The following is a 24,744-nucleotide window of genomic DNA, read 5'->3' on the forward strand; positions in this document are numbered from 1 at the left end:
GATGATGACAGGGAAGATGAAGGTGATATAAATTCATTTAAATTGGTGTATTTCATTACAGAGGATTATCCTACTAGGTTCAACCCTCTCCAACAGCCTTTATGGATTTTAAACTTATGCATCTCCATTTGTTATAAAATAAAGTTCTGCTGGAAACTGTCTAATCACCCTATCCCATTTATAACCCTGAGAGTTCCCACTGGATGTGGCAAAACACAAGATAACAAAACATCTAATTCAAAAGCTCTTGTGTGTTCATTGGAAATGGAGTTGTAAAATGCTTGTATTATTCCATATGACCAAAAGGATTGTAAGACAAACAAAGAGAAAATATAGTACTGTGAAGGGAAGGGAAGTGCAAAACTCCAGTGGGAAAAAATGAGAACTATTCTGATATGATGTTGAGTCAACGTTTTTTACTAATTTGTTTTTTGCTTGGTTGGTTTTTTTGTTTGTTTTCGATCTGTATACACCACACAAAAATCATTCATGTAAATAAGAAAATCCAAGTGTTGTCAATATGCTAATCTCTTTCATAAATAAATCATCTTCTTAGTTTTCACTTGCATAGAAGTGTTATTATTTAGTATTCCCAGATCTTTTTCCTAAAAGCAATACATAGCAAAGCTTTACATCTTTAACTTACAAATAAGTCTCTGTTTGGCAAAAGGAAAAAAAAAAATCAATAAAATCAGGGCCCTAGTGTTAAAGCAGGCAAGTAGCTGGATATGAGCAGAGAAACTGGCAGGAAACCAAACAACATATCTTGTAAACAGTGGGGGTCCTTGGGCAGACAAAGAGCAGGAACCTCCAGAGGAACAGGAAACTATACAGTTTAAGGTAATAAGTGTCATGGAGACAGACAAAGAAAGGTGGGGAAAGGCAGGGAATCTTTGGTATCTGAATGTAACCTTTTGCTCATTAAGCCCTCATTACAATAAAATTAGCCTTGCACATAAGAAGTACCCATCATGCACCAATGTCGTGACTAAATAAGGACAAAAACCCCTTCTCTCCTAGGGAAGGTAGAGCTGGGATGAAAATCAGGGAATATAACCCTAAGCCCCTCCCTCCCCAATGAACATCCTGCCCCTTTATTTCTATGCCCCACATAACTGGTCTGCCAAAGAAACTCAGGGCAGCTACTTGCTTAAGTCTCACCTTGAGAGCGTGCTATCACTTAATACCTCACTTTACATTCTTGACCTCCCTGTATAATCTCTGAATTCTTTCTGTGATGAGACAAGAACTTACCCTCTTGTATCACTAGGAGCAAGGAAGTAAACATCAATCCACCTAGTCTCTGAGATAGGAATACTCCCTAAAAACTGCTTGATTAAATTTTTGGTGCCAACAGGTCTGAAGCCCCATCATTAATTTATTTTGCATCAGTGTTTTCAAGTGGAAGCTGAAATTTGGGAAAATGAGAGGTTAAAAGTACAATAAAATGTTAAATGTCTGTAGAGTAGGAAAAAATTCACTGGGATATCAAAGTATTGATGAAACAATCCTAAATATAAGTTAGATTAAAAACAAACCTTCAGATCTTAATTTCTTTTTCCACATTTGCAGTGCAAATAGCAAAATATGTGTTGAAAGGGCACATTAAATATACTAAAATACTTGTACATTTATCAATGTAAATGTTATTAATTTGCATATATTTCATATAAACATATACAAACAGGAACTATCATAGTCAAAAGGCAAATATCAATAAGAATAACCGAAGTAATACTACAGTTAAAATATAAATATCCATGTCTTTGAAGCTAAATAATGCTTTCAAGATCAGTTAAGTCTTGTCACAATTCTCACTGGTTCAGCAAATAAAATTCCTTTGTGTCGTTCCATAAAGTTTGGTATTTAAACTAAACTGATCTTGAAAGTTAGTGAATTGGCTCTTTAGGCTGCATGGCATTGCATGACATTCAATAAGAATAGAGTCCTCTTGTTGAAGATAACAAATGGTGATTTTGGAGCTGTATTTCATTGCCCTTCCAAGATCAAAACCACGAAGGGAATAAATTGAAGGAGATATATGCCTGTTCCTAGTCTCAAGCAGCCTTCCTCTCCTCTATTTTCTATAGGAAATGCTGGAGATGGTTGCACTGGAGGAAAGTGAGACAGTAGTAGCCCTAATGTCTCTGACTGATATTTCTATCATGTGCCTGGCATGAAAATATGAATGTGAGATAAAATCATGAATAAAAACACAGAGACTGACTGGTATCTTTTATTCACCAGGTTAGTTAACAGCTAACTTATTTACATTGTAAATACAAAAATAGCTACAGGCAGATGCTTATACATTACGAAGGAGATATGAATTTTGATGCTAAGGTATGAAGGAAGGAATGGACATTAGAGGGAGCTTGAAAGGTAAGTAGGATTTTGAGTGGCAGAAAAAATTGTGGTGCTAAAGTATTCCAGAGGGAATATTGTGAAAAGAATTCCTTGGTATATTGTGGAATGACAACTAGTTCAGTATTCAAGAATATGGGGTGAATGGTGAGGTAGAGAATGCTAGAGCATTCTGAGATTGTGGAGGGCCATGCTAATAAGTTAAGAATGTGTCCTACAGGCAGGGTGGCGGGGAGTCATGGGAGGCAGGGGATATGGAGATATGTGTATAAATACAGCTGATTGACTTTGGTGTACCTCATGAGCTGGTACAAGAGTGTAAAGCAATTATATTCCAATAAAAAAAAATAAAAAATAAAAAAGAATGTGTCCTACAGACAACATGAGATTCACCAGATTTCCATGTTCCAATGTCTCTCAGATTTATATGTATCTGAAAAAATACCTGTCCCCTTAATTTTCTATTGTAATTTATTCTTTCAAAAAAGATTTATTGAGGGAACACTCTGGATATAATGCAAAGATAGAAAAAGACACACAGTATTCAATTACTGTTCTCAGGGAGCTTAATGTCTATGTGAGAAAAAAGGACTTATGGGAATGAAAAGTTAGGCATAAGCCAAGATAGTTTGCAAGTGAACGTCAAATCGGAGACAAAGGCAAATCAATCCAGTTTGGCTCTTGTGATTTCTAACCCTCAACTCCTTCAACACTAGTAAGTATATAGTGGTATCCATGAGTCAGCAGAAGATATAAAATATTTGGTAAAGCCATTCAAGTTTCTATAAAATAGACTTTCAGTTCAATTTCACTTCTATTTCATACATAGAGATACTTCTAAGTTTGATAAGCAATCTCGTTATTATCAATTATTATGATCTGCCCACATCAAACTCTGACAGGAGTAAAGCTGTGTATAAGCATTTTCCATTTTAGAACAATGATCTTGCTGTCAAATATAAATCAAACTGTCTTAACTCTTCCTTCCACTGAGCCACTTAATCATTGCCCAGTGTTCATGGATTTCCGCCCCTCAGCTCCTGCCTGCTGGAGAATTGTCTATTGTCATCTTCTACCTTCTTATCTCCTTCCTACCCCTTTCGCCTTAGGCTTTAATTTTTTTGTTGTTGTTGTTGTTTATTTTAGCCCAAGTCTAGAAAGCATTTCTAGCTTTCCTGAGAATTCTGAAGATCCACTTTTATTTGTGTTCCAGGCCTTCCATCCCCCATTTTGTCTCCCTATGCTCTCCTTCTTTGTCCATTAGTATAAGAAAGAAGTTATTCTTTACATTTTCTAGAAGTACCCTATATGTTTTTTGCTTTTAAAAATAGATAACAGCCTCAGAGAGTAACTACATTTTCACATGCAATCCTCAGAAAGAATGGCTGATGGAAAATTGATGTGCTAGTCTAATTCCAAGAGACTCAAGGGCCCTACAGAGCCAGAATTCCATAATAAGATCAATGACCGTAAAGAGTGAAAGGTAAGATCAGTGAATATTCTGAAGCTATTAAAGATCATTAAGTCAGGTCCTGATAATCAACTGATCTACATGAGGGGCTGGCTTAAGATTTGAGTCTGGAGAAAGGCCAGATTATATATTATCATTAAAGTAAATTTGGAAATAATACTAAAAAGGAAATTATATCAACTGTACTTCTTATCTTATTCTTTAATGCATGTTATACTTGATTCTGAGATATGTAATACGGGTTGTTTTTTATATTAACTATTTTTTATTACACATTTAATAAAATGTAGGCAAAAAGTTTGCCTCAGGAGAAATTCAAGTTGCCTTTCAAGAAATTCAAGGAAATTTCCATCAAAATTATTCCTGTGCAATTATTTCTTTGAAATATGTAACCAGATAAGAAGTATACAGTCATAATGGAATCATAATGGGTTTTTAAGTGTTCAGTTCAGGAAGGTTCAGCATCTCTAAACCAAACTTTCAAAGAAAAGTACACAGATATCAGAACCTGTATATCTAGAGAAAAACAAATGTGGCAAATTATAAACTCTTGGGAACCTTGATGGAGGCTGTATGGTCATTCATTGTAATGTTCTTTCAGCTTTCTTTTAGTTTTAACTTTTTTAATAAAAAGTAAGAGAAAAGAGAAAGGAAAAATGAAAGAAGGAAAGCAGGAGGCAGGGTAGGAGGAAGGGAGGGGAAGGGAGAAAGGGAGACAATGGCCCTGTATGTCACCCTTGCAGCCTCCAAGATCAGACCAATTGAACCGCTACCCCAGCAACCTTCAAGCTATTCAGTGGTAGTTGCCTACAGCACCTGTCCTAGAGAGTCATTAACAGTCACATTTAGAACTACGGAAGATAGTTCAGAAGTTTAACAACCAGGAAACCAGATTGCAGATTAACAAAATGTGAAGAGTAAAGATGTATATGTCATTCTCAGTAGCTAGAAGGAAATAATTATAATGTGATGGAACTTTTCATTATAATCAAAGCTTACAAAGCTGCATCATCTTCCAGAGTGATGGCAGTGATCTGTATTTTTCACATATACAAGATGAAAAAGAGTCATGCTCCAAGTTCTACAAAGCTTGCTGTAAAGTTGCATTCAATAGCCATGGTAGATCACAACATCACTATGGACTAACATGCTTTCCAGACTTGGAGATCCTTTGACCTTCCTGTGAATAATTTATAGAATTTATAATCTGCAGAGTACTAAATACTGCAGAATAGAGAAATTGTAATATATTTTCCTCTAGTGTTGGTGTAACTAAATGGTTGTATTAATTGTGGACTGACCAAACAATAAAAGAAAACCAGTAAAATAAAAGTGATGGTTTTAATGATATTATTGTGAAATTCCTTGGCTGCACTTATTTTTAGGAGATGCATGATACAGTACTCAGAGGTGAAGTGTCAAGATGTCTGAAACATATTACATATGGTTGGAAATAACAAATAATAAGCAACTACATGTATCAAAATATTTATATTTTAAAATCTAGAATTTATATTCATATTTTTAAGATGAATTTTAAATCTAAAATTTATTTTTAATATTTAATTTTTAAATCTGGTTGGTGGATATACAAAAGTTCATTACATTTAAAACACTCATACTGTTACACATTGTTTCTGGAGAGACATATGAATGCAAAAATTAAAAATTAAATAAATGAATATACAATAAACTCATGCTAGTGGTTGCTTCTGAGGGATAAGAGAAATGTGATTGGAGCATGTGGTCAAGAGAAACTTCGTCAATATCTGGGACTCTGTTTTTCTAACTATAAAATGTGTATAATGATAGGATGTACCTCATAAGGTTGGTGTGAGTATTAAATGAGCTAACATAGTAAAGTGCTATGCTAATATATATTTTTATTTCAATAACCGGGTATTTTCCAGTAAAATGTATATTATAATGTTACTTTGAAATAAAATTCTCCAGTTGTATAATTTGTAATGCATAAATGAATGATATTTATTTGAAATGTGAGAAATAAAAGTTCATTACACAGTTCTTCCCTTCACATTTCAAAAATTGTATGCTAATATTTTAAAAGCACAAAAACAATGTTTTTAGGGAAACAATTTGGCATCCATATAATTCATGAATATATAAAAACTGATTTAGATTAGCTTGTGACTCAACTCATCGCTATTTTGTTCTTTTTTTGTTCTCCTACTTTCAACAGGGCTTTCAATGATTCATGTGTCTCTAAATAAATTTTAAAACATATTTGTTATCTCTGATTTGCTCAAGAGCTGAAGTATTTTTATTTGTTTCTACAGACTTTTGGATTAGTCTGTTCCCTGGTGGTTCTTACAATGAGCTCTTCTTAAAATGTTTCCCCCCTACTGCTATTTAAATGGATTTTTATGTTACTCCAAATTAAATCCATTATTTCTAGTCTATCAATTTTCCAACTTGAATCAGCACCCTTTAAGATTCCCATCTGCTTTCTATTGTGAAGCCAGTTTTTAAATCTGTCTTTTTGTCCTCTCTATCCTGGCTTCCTCAGGTGCCTTGGAAGCTCCATTCAGATTTTCCAGGTACTGACCTCTGCCTGCCAGAGATGTCTAGGCTATTCCATGCATCCAGGACCAGAAATCCTTCTACTTCCACAGCTTTACTATCAGATTTACAAGGGTTCAAATTTCATAGAGCTTTAAAGCCATGAGTAAAAGTCAACTCCCAAGAGAAATATAAAAAGACTCTAGGATATAGATACAATAGAGTACAGTAAAAGCATGAAAGAGAGTCCTAACTGAAAAATCCCTGGATCAGAACTGAGAGAACTGGAATTAGTCCATCTGTGGCTTGAATGTACTGTGCAATCTTGGCCAAGACATTACACATTACTTCCCTCAACTATAAAATAAGAGAAATGGATTGAATAGAATCTGTGATCCATCTCAATGTTATTTTAAAATAATTTTATTGTTTTACGTTTATAAACATAATTTATGTACTACTTGTAAGACATTTAGAAATTATTCAAGCATGTAGAAAGTAAAATAAACATTACTAATTTTATTACTTGAGTTGCCCACCTTGAAATTATTGATGTATCTCCTCCTAACCTTGTGTGCTCACATGTGTATTTCTATGTGTGGGCATATAGATGTAAACTTGAATTTATTACAAAATTGGAACATACAGTAATTGGACTTTGTATTCCAATGTACTAACATTATATTCTAAGACATTTTTTGAGACTTGCTGGCAAGATGGTGAAGTAGAAGGATGTGAGGTCACCACTTCTCACAAAGACACCAAAATCACAACTAACTGCTGACAACTGTTGAAAAAACAAACAAACAAAAAAACTGCTGGAACCAACCAAAAAGATACACTACACAAAAAGCCAAAGAAGCCACAACAAGACGGTAGGAGGGGGCACAATCATGATAAAATCAAATTCCATACCCCCCAACTGAGTGACCCACAAGCTGGAAAATAATTATACCACAGAAGTTCTCCCACAGGAGTTAAAGTCCTGAGCCCCACGTCAGGATTCCCAGCCTGGGGGTCTGGTAATAGGAAGAGGAGCCCCCAGAGAATCTGGCTTTGAAGGCCAGCAGGGTTTGCTCTCAGGAACTTCACAGAACTGGGGGAAACAGAAACTCCACTCTTGGAGTGTGCACAAAAGATATAGTGTGCACAAGGACTCCCCTGCCAAAAAACAGTGACCTCTTAAGAGATTAGGCCTGATGTACCTGCTAGTATTGCAGGGTCTACTGTAGTGCTATTTTAATTGTTCAAGATAGCACAAAATGACATTGCACTATGGTAATATTGAGTCACAGGGGTTACTCTGCAATAGATGAGTGGAGGTGGAGGTGAAGGGCAGCTGTGGCTCACTGTGGAGACAAAGACACTTGCAGCTGCAGCTCTGGTGAGTACTCACTGGTGTGAGCCCTCCTGGAGGCCCCCATTTCCACCGCCTCAAAGACCTAGCCCTGCCCAACAGCCTGTAGGCTCCACTGCTGGGATGCCTCAGGCCAAATAACCAGCAGGATGGGAACACAGCCTCACCAATTAGTAGAGAGGCTGCTTAAAGTCTTCCTGAGCATGGCCCTGCCAACCAGAAGGACAAGACCCAACTCCACTCACCAGTGGGCAGGAACCAAGCCCTCCCACCAAGAAGCCTGTACAAACCTCTTAGCCTCATCCACCAGATGGCAGACAGCAGAAGCAAGAACTATGACACTGCAGCCTGCAGAACGGAAAATGCAATCACAGAACGTTAGACAAGATGAGAAGGCAGAGGAATATATCCCAGATGAATGTACAAGATAAAACCCCAGAATAACAAGTAAGTGAAGTGGACATAGGCAATCTACTGGAAAAAAGAATTGAGAGTAATGATAGTGAAGGTGATCCAAGTTCTTGGAAAAAGAATAGAGACACAGATTGAGAAGATACAAGAAATGTTTAATAAAGAACTAGAAGAACTAAAGAACAAACAGAGATGAACAATACAATAACTGAAACAAAAAAAAACGAAAAAATACACTAGAAGGAATCCATAGCAGAGTAACTGAGGCAGAAAAATGGATAAGTGACATGGAAGACAGAATGGTGGAAATCACTGCTCCAGAACAGAATAAAGAAAAAAGAATGAAAAGAAATGAAAATAGTCTAAGAGACCTCTGGGGCAACATTAAACACACAAACATTTGCATTGTAGGGATATGGAAGGAGAAGAGAGAAAGAAAGGACCTGAGAAAATATTTGAAGAGATAATAGCTGAAAACCCTAACATGGGAAAGGAAATAGTCACCCAAGTCCAGGAAGTGCAGAGAGTCACATATAGGGTAAACCCAAGGAGGAACACACCAAGACACATAGTAATCAAGTTGACAAAAATTAAAGACAAAGAAAAAATATTAAAAGCAGCAAGGGAAAAGCAACAAATTACATACACAGGAATCCTGATAAGGTTATCAGCTGATTTCTCAGGAGAAATTCTGCAGGCCAGAAAGGAGAGGCATGATATTTCAAAATGGTGAAAGGGAAGAACCCATAACCAAGAATACTTTACCCAGCAAGGCTCTCATTCAGATTCAATGGAGAAACCAAAGTTTTATAGACAAGTAAAAGCTAAGAGAATTCAGCACCACCAGACCAGATTTGCAACAAAGGCTAAAAGAACTTCTCTAAGCAGAAAAGAATTGGCCACTACTAGAAACAAGAAAATTATGAAAGAAAAACTCACCAGTAAAGGTAAACCTAAGGTAATGGTAGGAAATCATCTGCACACAAATATGATATCAAAACCAGCAACTGTAAGAAGAGGAGGACACAAATGTAGGATACTGGAAATGCATTTGAAGTTAAAATGTCAGCAACTTAAAATAACCATGTTTATATATAGATTGTTATATCAAATCCTCAAGGAAACCACAAACTGAAAATCTACACTAGATACACACACACAAAAAGGGAAAAGAATCTAAACACAACACTAAAGTTGGTCATCAATCATAAGAGAAAAAAGAGGAAGGGAAGAAAAAAGACCTACAAAAAGAAATCCAAAACAATTAAGAAAATGGTAATAGGAACACACATATTGATAATTATCTTAAATGTAAATGCTCCAGCCAAAACCTACAGACTGTCTGAATATATATAAAAATAAGACCTATATATATATATATATGTTATTTATAAGAGACTCACTTCAGATCTAGGGACACATAGAGACTGAAAGTGAAGGGATGGAAAAAGGTATTCTGTGCAAATGGAAATCAAAGGAAGCAGGAGTAGATATACTCACTTCAGACAAAATAGACTTAAAAAAAGACTTATAAAAGACAAAAAAGGACACTTCTTAATGATGAAGGGATCAATACAAGAAGAAGATATTACAATTGTAAATATATATGCACTCAACATAGTAACACAACAATATATAAGGCAAATACTAACAGCTATAAAAAAAGAAATTGACAATAACACAATAATAGTGGGGGACTTTAACACCCCACCTACACCAATGAACAAATGATCCAAACAGAAAATTAATAAGGAAACATAAGCCTTAAATGACACATTAGACCAGAAAGGCTTATTTGATATTTATAGGACATTCCATCCAAAAGAAGCAGAATACACATTCTTCTCAAGTGCACATGGACCGTTCTCCAGGATTGACCACATGCTAAACCACAATGTGAAACTTGGTAAATTTAAGAAAAATGAAATCATATCAAGCATCTTTTCTGACCACAATGCTATGAGATTAGAAATCATAGAAATGCTATGAGAGGAAAAAAAATGTAAAAAACAGAAACATGGAGGCTAAACAATATGCTACTAAACAACCAATGGATTGCTGAAGAATCAAAGACAAAATAATGAGAGATAAATGAAAAGGAAAGCACGATGATCCAAAACCTATCTGATGTGGCAAAAGCCAGTTCTAAGAGGGAAGTTTATAGCAATATAAACTTACCTTGCGAAACAAGAAAAACCACAAATAAACAACCTAATCACACATCTAAAGCAAGGAGAGAAAAATGAACAAATGAAACCCAAAGTTAGTAGAAGGGAAGATATCATAGAATCAGAGCAGAAATAAATGAAATAGAAATGAATAAAACAATAGCAAAGATCAATGAAACTAAAAGCTGGTTCATTGAAAAGATAAACAAAATTGATAAATCTTTAGACATCAAGAAAAAAAAGGAGAGGGCTCACATTAGTAAAATTAGAAATGAAAAAGGAGACATAACAACAGACACCACAGAAATACAAAGGATCATGAGAGATTAAAGCAACTGTATGCCAATAAAATGGACAACCTGGAAGAAATCAACAAATTCTTAGAAAGGTACAATCTCCCAAGACTGAATCAGGAAGAAATGGAAAATATGAACAGATCAGTCACAAGTACTGAAATTGAAACTGTGATTTAAAAACTCCCAACAGGACTTCCTTGGTGGTCCAGAGGTTAAACTCCATGCTTCTACTGCAGAGGGCATGGGTTCAATCCCTGGTTGGGGAAGATCCCACATGCCATGCAGCACAGTTAAAAAAAATTAAAAATAAAATAAGATAAAAACCTCCTAGCAAACAAAAGTCCAGGACCAGATGGCTTCACAGGCAAATTCTATCAAACATTTAGAGAAGAGTTAACACCTATCCTTCTCAAACAATTCCAAAAAATTGCAGAGGAAGGACTACTTCCAAATGCATTCTATGATTCTATGAGGCCACCATTACCCTGATACCAAAACCAGACAAAGACACCACAAGGAAAGAAAATTACAGGCCAGCATCACCAATGAACAGAGATGCAGAAATTGTCAACAAAATACTAGCAATACAAATCCAACAATACATTAAAAAAAAAAATCATACACCATGATCAAGTGGGATTTATCCAAGGGACGCAAGGATTTTTCAACATCTGCAAATCAATCTGTGTGATATACCACGTCAACAATTTGAAGAATAAAAACCGTATGATAATCTCAATAGGTGCAGAAAAAGCTTTTGATAAAATTCAACACCAATTTATGATTAAAATCCCACAGAAAGTGGGCATAGAGGGAACCTACCTCAACATAATAAAGGCCATATATGACAAACCTATAGCTATCATCATACTGAATGGTGAAAAGCTGAAAGTGATTTCTCTAAGATCAGGAACAAGACAAGGATGTCCACTCTATACACTTTCATTCAACATAATTTTAGAAGTTCTAGCCACAGCAATCAGAGAAGAAAAATAAATAAAAGGAATCCAAACTGGAACAGAAGTAAAACTGTCACTGTTTTCAGATGACATGATACTATACATAGAAATCCTAATGATGCTTCCAGAAAACCACTAGAGCACATCAATAAATTTGGTAAAGTTGCAGCATACAAAATTAAAACAGAGAAATCTGTTGCACTTCTATACACTAACAACAAAAGGTCAGAAAAAGAAATTAAGGAAACAATCCCACTTACCATCACATCAAAAAAGAATAAAATACCTAAGAATAAACCTACCTAAGGAGACAAAAGACCTGTAATTGGAAAAATATAAGATGCTGATGAAAGAAATCAAAGATGACACAAACAGATAAAAAGATATACCATGTTCTTGGATTGCAAGAATCAATATTGTCAAAATGACTGTATTATCCAAGGCAATCTACAGATTCAATGCAATCGCTATCAAATTGCCAGTGGCATTTTCCAGAAAACTGGAACAAAAATATCTTAACATTTGTATGGAGACACAAAAGACCCCCAAATACCCAAAGCAATCTTGAGAAAGAAAAACAGAACTAGAGGAATCAGGCTTCCTAACTTCGGACTATCTACAAAGCTACAGTTCTCAAAACTCCATGGTAAGCAAAGAAACAGACAAAACTCTATGGTTCTGGTACAGAAAAAGAAATATAGATCAATGGAAAAGGATAGAAAGCCCAGAAATAAACCTGTGCACCTATGATCAATTAATCTATGACAAAGAAGGTGAAACTATATAATGGAGGAAAGACAGTCTCTTCAATAAATGATGCCAGGAAAACTGGAGAGCTACATGTAAAAAAAATGCAATTAGAACATTCTTTAATACCATACCCCCCAAAATTCAAAATGTATTAAAGACCTAAATGTGAGACCAAATACTACAAAACTCTTAGAGGAAAACATAGGCAGAACACTTCTTGACATTTATCTCAGTAAGATCTTTCTCAAGCTATCTCCTAGAGAAATGGAAATAAAAACAAAAATAAACAAATGGGACCTAAGTAAGCCCAAAAGCTTTTTCACAGCAAAGAAAGCCACAGACAAAATGAAAAGACAACCCACAGAACGGGAGAAAATATTTGCAAATTATGCGACCAACATGGGATTAGTCCCCAAAATCTGCAAACAGCTCATGCGGCTAAATATCAAAGGAAACAAACAACCCAATCAAAGAAAACAAAAAACCCAATCAAAAAATGGGCAGAAGACCTAAATAGACATTCCTTCAAAGAATACATACAAATGGCCAAGAGGCACATGAAAAGATACTCAACAATGCTAATTATTAGAGAAATGCAAATCAAAACTAAAATGAGATATCAACTCACACTAGTCAGAATGGCCATCATCAAAAAGTCTGCAAAACAATAAATGCTGGTGAGGGTGTGGAGAAAAGGGAACCCTCCTACACTGCTGGTGGGAATATAAATTGGTACGGCCACTATGGAGAACAGTATGGAGGTTACTTAAGAAACTAAAAATAGAATTACCATATGATCCAGCAATCCCACTCCTGGGCATATATCCAGAGAAAAACATGGTTTCAAAGGATACATGCAAAGTATCATGTTCATTGCAACGCTGTTTACAATAGCCTAGACATGGAAGCAACCTAAATGTCCATGGACAGAGGAATGGATAAAGGTGTGGTACATATATACAATGTAACATTACTTAGCCACTAAAAAGAATGAATAATGCCATTTGCAGTAACATGGATGGACTCAGAGATTATCATACTAAATCAGAAAGAGAAAGACAAATATCATATGATATCACTTATATGTAGAATCTAAAAAATATGATACAAATGAACTTATTTACAAAACAGAAACAGACTCACAGACTTAGAGAATGATTTTATGGTAACCAAGTGGGAAGGGTTGGGGCGATGGATAAATTGGGAGTTTGTGATTGATAGGTACACACTACTATATTTAAAATAGACAACCGACAAGAACCTACTGTATAGCACAGGGAACTCTGCTCAATATTCTGTAATAATTTAAGTGGGAAAATAATTTGAAAAAGAATTTATACATGTATATGTATAACTGAATCACTGCTGTTCACCTGAAACTAACACAGCATTGTTAATCAACTATGCTCTAATATAAAATGAAATTTTCTTTAATGTGATATAAGGAGTAAGCACTATTTGTACATTGAAAAAATAAGATCATTTTTCTGTTATTAAATATCATTTGGAAATCTGTCTCTTAATGGCCCCATTGCATAACATGGATGTGTCATGATACCTAATTATCAGCTTTAATAATCTACTTTTTCAGACTTTAAAACAACATGCTAAAGAAAATATCTTCATTAATACACAAGGTTAATTCCTACATCATGAACTAGAGGTTTGGTCAAAGCAAGTTTAATATCAACATTAGGCTTCCATTTTTTTCTTATACAAAACAAAGAAGAAAAGATTATTTTCTGGAAGCATCCTTCTCTTAAGAGATACCTTGGACATCTTCACTAGAAGTTAGAATGCAATAAAATGGAATTTTATATGGTTTTAAATAGATTTTCTATTTTTTTAAATAAATAATCATACCCTTTTTAGTAATCTAGTATTTTTTTGTTGCTGTTGGGAAACAATTCTCCATGGTTTGTTACATTTCTCAACACCTTATGAGAAGGCCTTTGTTCTAGAGTATGTATTTTTAAGTGTTGGAATAATTAACAGCCTTGAAAGATGGAGACAGGGTCTTCCTTCAGAGCTGAGAGCAAAAAAATTTTTGTCTCTAGTATTTTTTTTTTTTCTTTTTCTTTTAACTAGCTAATATAGTAAAGGTAATATCTCCCTCAAGGGCAACGTTCAGTAGATTTGCTTACAGCCCATTATAATAAGAAATGTAGGTTTCCTAAGCTTGACATTCTTCAAGCTTTGATGAGCATTTACCTTGGTCCCTCTATTTTGCTATCATGGGACTTGGGAGACAAGGAGATCCAAAGTGAATGTGAACCTCACGATAATCCTGTGTCATGAGTAGTACAGTCCTTTTTCTCTGACCCAAGGTTTGTCCTGCCTTCTGTCAGCATTCATAAAATTGTGACAAGCTAGTTTATTAACTAGGAAGTAGGGTAAATTCCAAGGCCCTTCACAGTTCTTACTGTTGTCATACAAAGGAAAACAATTTTCATGAGGAAGAGTAAGCTTTAAGGATAATGGAAATTAAGGCCATTTGAAACAACATTTGTAAAGAAAACATCACTGGACTAGAAAAAGCAGTCATTTTTTACTGACTTCTGAGCATTATGCTCTTGCTGCTAAATATTATATTAAATTACTAAAAAGTAGTGATTGCTCAGGACTGTCTGCATAATCTGTTTACAGTGGAAAAAGTTTTCTCTACTTTATATATCCTGTCCGAGTTATTACAGAGACTCTACAAAGCTAATTTTTTAAAAAGCAAACCAGGTAGGAAACATACAGTTAACTTTCAACAAACAGTCAACAAATTCAAAATTCAAAAAAGATTTTTTATACAGGTACAATTCCCTCAATATTTTCATGAGATGCTATTTTTTTGTTTTAATTTAAAGGATTAAGGCTTTGCTGGAAAACTTTGATCTCCTACCATATTAAATCATTAACATCCTTCTTAAAAAGATGATTCTTAATATAAAGAAACTATGTTCCCTGAATTTAATCTCTTTCTTTTATGTACATCTCCATAGACTGTTCATTCTCTCCTACATTTATGCTATTCAAACATTTGTAAGAAATTGTTACAATCTTCATAAGTTATTACATATCTAGTTTATATGGAATTAGGTTCTTTCTTCTGTTCTCTCCAGTCTAAACTCTCTCATATAATTTTAAATTCTCACCATAATCTTAACTATGGAATATTTTCTTTGGGGTTAAGCATATGTGGGATTTTATTCCTGTGACCTCACAATCCTGGGCCAGAACACTGACATCAGTCAAGCAAGTAGGCTTATGGGTTCACTGTTTGTAGCAACCTATTTAGAGCTTGACTAAACTTTAAAGCTCTTCTGTCCTGGCACCTTCAATGAAAGGTAATGAAGCTGAATCTCTTGAGCTTAAATGATTGGTCCAACTCACAAATGGACTATTTCAGAGATTCTTCACTGTAGAACGCCAATGATTGAGGGAAAGGGAGTACTCCAATATTAAAAGGCACATTCTTGAGAGAACTTAGGAAATGTCAGCTCCATAAAAAACCCATAAAGAAGTGAAAAGTGAGTAACAAGTGCCATGATCATCACATTTGGAATTTAAGTACACGGTAATGACTTACAGATCCTCTTTAAACAAAAAGAAATCCCAAGGACTAGTGAAGTAGTTCATAAGACACATTAAGAAGCCACCAAATTAACATAGAAATTACATTTTCATTCTGAGAAAATACCTTTTAACTACAAATTGTCACAGTAAAAGAGAGGTTTATTCTCAATCAGGTAAAAATACTTATTTACATAATTTTTGCAAGGAAAACAGACTTTTAAAAATACATTTGCAGATTTCAGGAGTCGGACTACAGATCCCAACTTGAGAAACAGCAGATGAGGAGGATTATGCATTTAAAAACATAAAGGTCAATAATAGGTCACATCCACTGAAATGTATAGGGTACAAAAAAAGAGCTGTCCATTTTAGCTGGGGTTGGGGAAATAGGAAAGCTTTAACAGAGAAGTTGATTCATAAGCTAAGTTTTGAAAGATGGGATAGTATTGACAGACCAACAGCATGTTGGAGTAAAGGAAAGGAATCGTCAAAATAAATATATAATGGCATAAATTCATGGAATAACAGCATGTTTGGTGAACTTATGATGCTTCTGTTTGGCTAATGATAGATGCTGAGAAGGAAAACATGAATGAAAAATTAAGTCAAAAAAGAGGCAAAATGGAGATAAATGACACTGAATTGGAAGGTTAAAAACAGATATAAATAGTTTATTAAGGAATGTCAACCCACTGGAATCAGAGCAAATAGCTGCCCTGGTTTACCCAGGACTTAGTGGTTTCCAGTATATCAATAGAAATGGTTGTCATCCTAATTAGAATATTAACAAATATCTGTTTGGTTGTCACGGATGCTATTTTCTCTAACCATGTTTTAATCTGTACTATGTTAAATTCACTTTAATGGTATTTCCATTTCACAGCTCTGCTCTCACATTTGGTTAATGGAGTGGACTGAGTTCTAAATTCTTCTATGTATTATCATAAAAAGATAAAAAATTTTCATATCAAACTTAAAGTTCTTCTCCTTTCCCCCAGCAGTGGCAGAGCTGTGTGTGGCTCCAGAAACTGAGGGACATTGGAAGTCTCCTTTCTGCAAAGGTGTCTAATTTCCCCCCTTTAGTGACTAACTCCTTTAACACATTGGGCAAGGAGGAAAGGTGAGAGAAAAAGAAAAGTAGTTGTACATATCAGGCTTAGATTGAAGTCCTTCCCTTGATGAGCAGTTTCATTGCCCATGGCCTCCAACTTATCCATCAACTGTTTTCCTAAGTCAACAAGACTAGCTTCTCTATACACAATGTGCTCACCGGCTAACTGCTGCTTCCAGCCACTCCCTCTAGATCAGAAAGAGTGGCAGTATTATCTGCTAATCACTTAGCCAGACACCACTCAGAACTGTGGTATCAACCATGGGAAAGTAGCTAAAAAACAGTCTATAGTCTCATATTGTATGGATTCAAAGCTCATTTAGCTAATCAGCAACTGAAACATTTACTTTAAAGATACTATGCCTCAGTTTCCTCAACCATGAGGCAGGAATAATGAGTGTCTTTTAGTATGAAAGCAGTCTAAAGTGCCAACCAGACAGATCTACACTTGTAAGAGCTCTAACACAATAAAAGTCCATTTTTCCACTCACATAGTAGTCCAGGGCAGGGATCAAAATTGTGAACCATGGTTCTCATTGCGATGATTGATAAAGTCTGTTCCTTCTAACACACAGCTGTGCCCATTCTCCAGGGCCCTATCCTTGGTATACCAGCTGACAAAAGGAGGAAGTGATAAGGGAGAATGCACACTGGCTTCTTCAAGGCTTTATCATATCATTTCCTCTCACATTCCATATAATGCCATATAATAATGCTATATATATATATGTGTGTGTGCATATATATAAAGGATTTCAGAGAATGCCTGACACAAGCAAAGTGCTCAACAAATAATAGGTATCATTATTATTATCATTATTAGTGTTACTTAGCTGGTCTAAGATTGTAAAGGTCTTAAAGATCCTCTTCCCTGCTAATGCACACTAGAGAATATCACTTTGAAATCTACACAGTGTGCTCACCAGCTAACTGCTGCTTCCAGCCACTCCCTCTAGATCAGCAAGAGTGGCAGTATTATCAGCAGCAGGAATGAGACTAAATAGAGAAGATAAAATACTGTGCCTTTGCTGTATGAATTCTAAAAATAATTTTTAAAAACTTTAATATTCATGTATTCATATTCTAAAAGTAACTTCAACATCTGCTAAAATAAAACCTTGCTAGTAATTGAAAGAATCCATGCAATTTATTCTTCTCCTTAAGGCAGTGACACCTCCCTCTTGGAATCTATGCAGCAAGATGCAGTCTTGGAATTAAAATCATTTCTTCTGATACCTGTGTGTGACTGTTTTCTCTTGGCTCTTCAAGATTAATTGACACTGATCACTTCCTCTTAATAGTGAACCAGAGTGGTCTGGGGATGACACTGCTGGGCTTTCCACCCTTTCTTGATAACCTTCAACAGAGTTGAAGCCAACTCCTCTCAAACTCTTTCATTAATGAGCTGATACTTGCATTTTGAGTGTATTCCTGCAAACTCATGAAACTTCAGCCCGACAGCTTTAGAAGTTAATGGACTCCAAATTACTATTCAGCAAGATGTATACATTTACAAATCACCAGGTAGCCACCATTATGGCTTGTATTTGATTAATAAAATTATATTCCCAAATAAACAAAACAAGTAAGCATGCTAATTATAGCAGTTGTTAGCTGAAGCTATTGTCTCCCCACTGGGCAGCTCCCACTATTATTTTAAAAATGTTCTTTCCTTTGTAAGGGGAAAATAATCCCTTACAAAATTACCAGGTATTACATAACACCTACAAAGGCTAAATCCACACAATCCACTTCAACCCTTTCTTCTGACTCCAACATTTTCAGATAAGTAATCTAAACAAATTTTTTTCTGACAATTTTTATGTCATAATTTTTTAATTGCCCAGGATATACATGCTACTTTCCAAGATCCATATAGCAGATATCAAGTTTGAAGTTTATCTCGCCTCACTGAAGAAAATTTCTTTATCCTAAAAATGCCTTTATTAGCTAATAATTTAGCATTTCTTCAAATTCTTTGGCAAGCTTGACTTTTTAATGATGTTTTATTTTCTGACTACTCAAATTGCAGGCAAATAATATTCCAGAAATTTGGAAATTCAGAAAAGATGAGTCATTGCTTTTTTATTGAAGTATAGTTGATTACAATGTCGTGTTAGTTTCAGGCATACAGCATACATATATATATTCTTTCTCAGATTCTTTTCCCTTATATAGGTTATTACAAAATATTGAGTACAGTTCCACGTGCTGTAGAATAGGTCCTTGTTGCTTATCTATTTTATACACAGTAGTGTATATCTGTTAATCCCAACTGTCTAATTTATCCCTCCTGGTCTTTCCTCTTTGGTAACTATAAATTTGTTTTCTATGCCTGGGGTCTATTTTTATTTTGTAAATAAGTTCACTTGTATCTTTTTTTTGTAGATTCCACATATAAGCAAAATCGTATGATATTTGTCTTTCTCTATTTGACTTACTTTAGTCAGTGTGATAATCTCCAGGTCCATCCATGTTGCTGCAAATGGCATTATTTCATTCTGTTTTTATGGCTGAATAACATTCCATTGTATATCTATACCACATCTTCTTTATTCATTCATCTGTAGATGGACATTTAGATTGATTCTATGTCTTGGCTATTGTAAATAGTGCTGCAATGAACATTGGGGTGCATGTATCTTTTCAAATTATAGTTTTCTCCAGATATATGCTCAGAAGTGGGATTGCAGGATCATATGATAACTCTAGTTTTAGTTTTTTAAGGAATCCCCATACTGTTCTCCATAGTGGCTGTACCAATTTACATTACCACTAACAGTGTAAACTCCACACACTCTCCAGCATTTATTGTGTGTAGCTTTTTGATGATGGCCTTTCTGACCCATATGAGGTGATACCTCATTATAGTTTTGATTTGCATTTCTCTAATAATTAGCCATGTTGAGCATTTTTTCACATGACTATTGGCCATCTGTATGCCTTCTTTGAACAAATGTCTGTTTAGAACTTCTGCTCATTTTTTGATTGAGTTGTTTGGGATTTTTTTGATGTTGAGCTATATCAGTTATTTGTATATTTTGCAAATTAATCCCTGTCTATTGCATCATTTGCAAACATATTCTCCCATTCTGTAGGTTGTCTTCTTGATTTGTTTATGGTTTTCGTTGCTCTGCAAAAGCTTTTAAGCTTAATTAGGTCCCAAATGTTTATTTTTGTTTTTATTTTCATTACTCTAGGAAATGGATCCAAACAACTATTGCTGTGATATATGTCAAAGAGTGTTCTGCCTATGTTTTCCTCTGTTTCATAGTATTCAGTCTTACATTTAATGCGTTTTGTGTTTATTTGTGTGTATGGTGTTGGAGAGTGTTCTAATTTCATTCTTTTACATGTAGCAGTCCAATTTTCCCAGCACCACTTATTGAACAGACTATCTTATCTTCATTGTGTATTCTTGCCTCCTTTGTCATAGATTAATTGACCATAAGTGTGTTGGTTTATTTCTGGGCTTTCTATCATGTCCCATTGATCTATATTTGTGTGTGTGAGTGTGTGTGTGTGTGTGTGTGTGTGTGAGAGAGAGAGAGAGAGAGAGAGAGAGAGAGAGAGAGTACTATACTGTTTTGATTACTATAGCTTTGTAGTATAGTCTGAAGTCAGTCAGGCTGATTCTTCCATCTCTGTTTTTCCTTCTCAAGATTGCCTTGGCTATTTGGGGTCTTTTAATTCATTCAAAAAGTTCATTGGACACTTACTATGCATCAGACACTCTGCTGGATCCAAAAATACTACATGAGAGTAGATAGGAAACACCCCTACTCAGAGTTTACACAGAAGACAGACTGGAATAGTATTTAAGCAGCAAACTGAAGAATGGGTGAAAGAGACTTTACTAAGGAAAAGAAAATATCAAGGATGTACTAGATAGAAGAAACATTTTGTTTAATGATTACTGTGACTCAAAGATTATGTTGTGTCTTTGGAAAGAAGGTCTCTGTGGATGTTCAGAGGGAGAAGTAGAACGTGTGTCTTTCCAGAACAGATGTGGACTGTGCCTGGGAATATAGGGCCACACTGCCTTAACATTTCATAAGCTCTTTAAGTGTATTTAAAATTTCATAAATATCATTCTTAAATCATGGCAATGATTCTTTTGCTAATTTTCTAGTCTTTTCTGAGCTGTTCTCAGAGGCTATAAGATCCAACATTTAGAAAGCAATCAGAATATGGTCCTTATATTCACTCTCAAGGGAAAGACAAAGAAGGGTCTAGAGAAAGTTTCCCTCATAGTGCGGGTCTGCGGGAATGGAACAGCAATTGTTAAAAGAAGGGGGTGCAACTCTGCCTCAACTCTTTTCCTGTATCTCTCCTGGGGAAAAAGAACCTCAATCTGCAAGAGGAAGGACAATTTCAAACCAGTAAAGCTGATATAAATGCCCTTTTCCCCTACAGATTGGTTGTAAAGTTTAAATATATAAATGATGTATAAGAACATGCTTCAAATGTGTGAAATGCTATAGAAATTGGTCCTAATACCATTAAAATCTCTCATAAAGATGAGAATTTAAGAATTCAGAAGAGAAAGTAGCAATAAATCAAAGAACTTACCTATCTTGAAAAGCTACATTTCCAGAGGAAAAAGAAAAACTAAAATCACATATTCTAACCCTGATTCATGCACTCAGGGCTATGCCTCTTTTGAGCCTCCATTCCCTTTTTTTTAGAGTGATTCAAAACGGTTTTCACAGCTATCATTAATTGGGCAATTTTTTAAGTAAATTTTAAGTAAACATACTTAAAATAATTACAGAGAAAGATACAACTCATACGTGTTCGGCTAGATGAATTGTCACAAAGCAAAAACAATCAAACAAATCAGAAGAACGTAGACAACTTCCAGATCAGAGACATAAAAATACTAGTAATCCAAAAGTCCAACTTGTATCCCTTCAGAAGCAGGGCACAACCTCCCTCTTTCAGGATGACCGTTATCCTGATTTCTAATACCATGGATTAGTTTCACCATTTTTTGCCTTTATACATGTGGAATCATATATAATCGTCTACCTGGTTTTATCTGCTATTCTGGTTAGTTGTACTTAGTTCAATCTGGTTGCTGTAGAGTAACTCATTGTGAGAGTATATTGCAATTTATGTTGCTTACTGCTTTTGAAGAACATTTGTGTTGTTCTAGTTTAGGGCTAATTCCATAGTGTTGTTATTAACGTTCTTGTATACAGTATATCCTTTGGTAAGCATACATTCTTCAGCTTTTTTGAATATGCATCTAAGACTGAAATTGCTGGATTATTAGACATGTATATGTTTAGCTTTAGTAGATATTGACAAAACATGCACTAAAATGATGATTTTCTCCTACCAATGGTATATGAGAGTTCCCATTGCTCAACATCCTTGTAAATATCTGGTACTGTCATTTTGTAGCCATTCTAGTGGGTTTGGAATAGAGTCACTTTGTAGTTTTAATTTGCATTTTCTTGTTGACTAGTGATATAGAGCATAGCTAATCAAAGTGTGGCCCAGCAAGCAGCAGCATCTACATTATCTGGGATTTTGTTAGAAATGTAGAATCTCAGGTCTCACCCTGATCTATTAAATTGGAATATGTGTTTTAAAAAGATCCCCAGTTGACTCACATACATGTTAATGCTCAAAAGACATTGATATAGAGCATCTTTTTATATGCTTACTGACATATTGAATAACATGTTCTAATAAATGCTTTTTAAGCCCTGTTTCTGTGTGGCGATCTAGAGAGCTGAAAGGACCACAAACCCCAAATTTACAGCAAGAAAAGCTAGACAAAATACAAGTTCACAACTTTTCTTGAAACCGTGAAATAACTGAGGTATCAGGATAACTGACCAACCCCAAATCTGGACAAAGACAGGTAAATACAGGATTTGTTTACTGGGGGCAGGCAAAACCAAACACTGAAAAATAATTCAGCTGAAATAGTTGATGAATTCATGAGGCCCAGTGTGGGCAGACAAGAGAGTGTGAAGCCCTTGGTAGCCACTTACTACACCTGTTAGGAACTCCTGTACAATGTTGAAGAGAAGTGATTATGGTAGCCATCCTTTTCTCATTAAGGTAAATTCTTTCAATCATTCACCATTAAGCATGATTTATTTGTAGTTTTTGTATATACTCTACATAAAATTAAGGAAATTCCCTTCTATTCATAGTTTGCTAATTTTTTGGCATGAATGATGAATCTTTTTAATGTGTCCCCAGTGTACATGTAGAAGATTATATATAATATTTCTTTTTATGTTAATGTGGTGAATCACAATATAGATTTTCCTATGCTAAATGATGATTACTTTTCTGGACTAAAGCCAATGAAATTCTGTGTTGTCATTTTTATATATTGTAGAATTTGATTTGCTAACATTTTGTTGGATAATTTAACACAAATGATAATGAGAAACACTGATATACAATTTTGTTTTCTCGTAAAAACTTTGTCATAATTTGGTATGAAGCTCATGATAAGCCTCATAAAACAAGGCAAAAGTATCTTTAGTGTTCTTTACTCTTGACAATTATTATGTTCCTTAAGTCTTTGGAAGGGTTTATTATTAAGCTGCCTGGATCTGGGTTTTCTTATTGGAAAGATTCTAAAAATAAATTCAAGGCATTTAATAAATATTCAGATTTTCTCTTTCCTCATGTCAGTGTTAGTAAATTATTTCAGTTAGTTTTTCTATTTAAACAAAAATTAAAACTAATCAAAACCATTAAAGTTATTCTTAACAGTCTCTTATTATCTATTTAATGTCGTACCTTTTTTTGAAGGTTTCCCTTTTGATTCCTGATAGCGGTCATTTTTATGTTGTCCTATTTTTTCCTCCAACAGTTTTGCAAAATATTATTCAATTTTTATTAATCTTTTTGAAGAACCAGTTTGGGACAGTTTAGGCTCTGTCTATGTTCATGATCAGTTTCTTTACATTCTTTTTCTAATTTTCTTATTTTCTACCCTAGCAATTTGGTTTCAGTTTGCTGTTGTTTCTCTACCTTTAGGAGATGGAATTTTACATAGCTAATTTTCAGTCTCTCCTTTTGTATTTTATATGTCTAAAACACCACATTTTCTCTAAATACTGCTGTCACTACATTTCCCTCATTTTGAAATATCCAATCTTCATTAGCCATCAGTTAAAACTTTTTTCTCCTTTTAATTTTGATTTCGTTTCCTACCTGGAGTTAATTCAAAGTGTATGAATTTTAAAGGGGTTAGAGATTTTCTAGGTATCTCTACATTCATGATTTCTATCTTAATTCCAGGTCGGTCAAAGAAGAAACTGAATTTCATTAAGGATTATTTTATGTTTTAGCGTATGGTCAGTTTTGGTAAATGTCTCATAGTTCACTTAAAAGTCAAATAAAATTTGTTCTTAAGTTCAGTGATGCTCAGGTTAAGATTATGAGCTCTTATAGAAACATTTTATAGCTGAGCATTCAAATACAGTAGACACGGGTCACATACGGCTATTGAGAATTTGAAATGTGGCTTGTTCAGCTGAGGAACTAAAATTTTATTTTATATAAACTTGATTTATATATTAATGTAATAACCACTATAACTATATTTATATATACTATATTTATAAAGTAAATATAAATTAAATAACTAATTTTAGTGTTTTGACATTATATCTTCATCCTTTTACTTTCCAAACATTCTATGTCCCTATATTTAAGCAATGCGTCTTAAAAAAATATGTAGCTGGGTTTTCTTTTTGCAATCAGACTGAAAACCTCAGTCTCTTATAGCTATTA

This window comes from Hippopotamus amphibius, chromosome 9, assembly GCF_030028045.1.
Source record: "Hippopotamus amphibius kiboko isolate mHipAmp2 chromosome 9, mHipAmp2.hap2, whole genome shotgun sequence".
NCBI lineage: Eukaryota > Metazoa > Chordata > Mammalia > Artiodactyla > Hippopotamidae > Hippopotamus > Hippopotamus amphibius.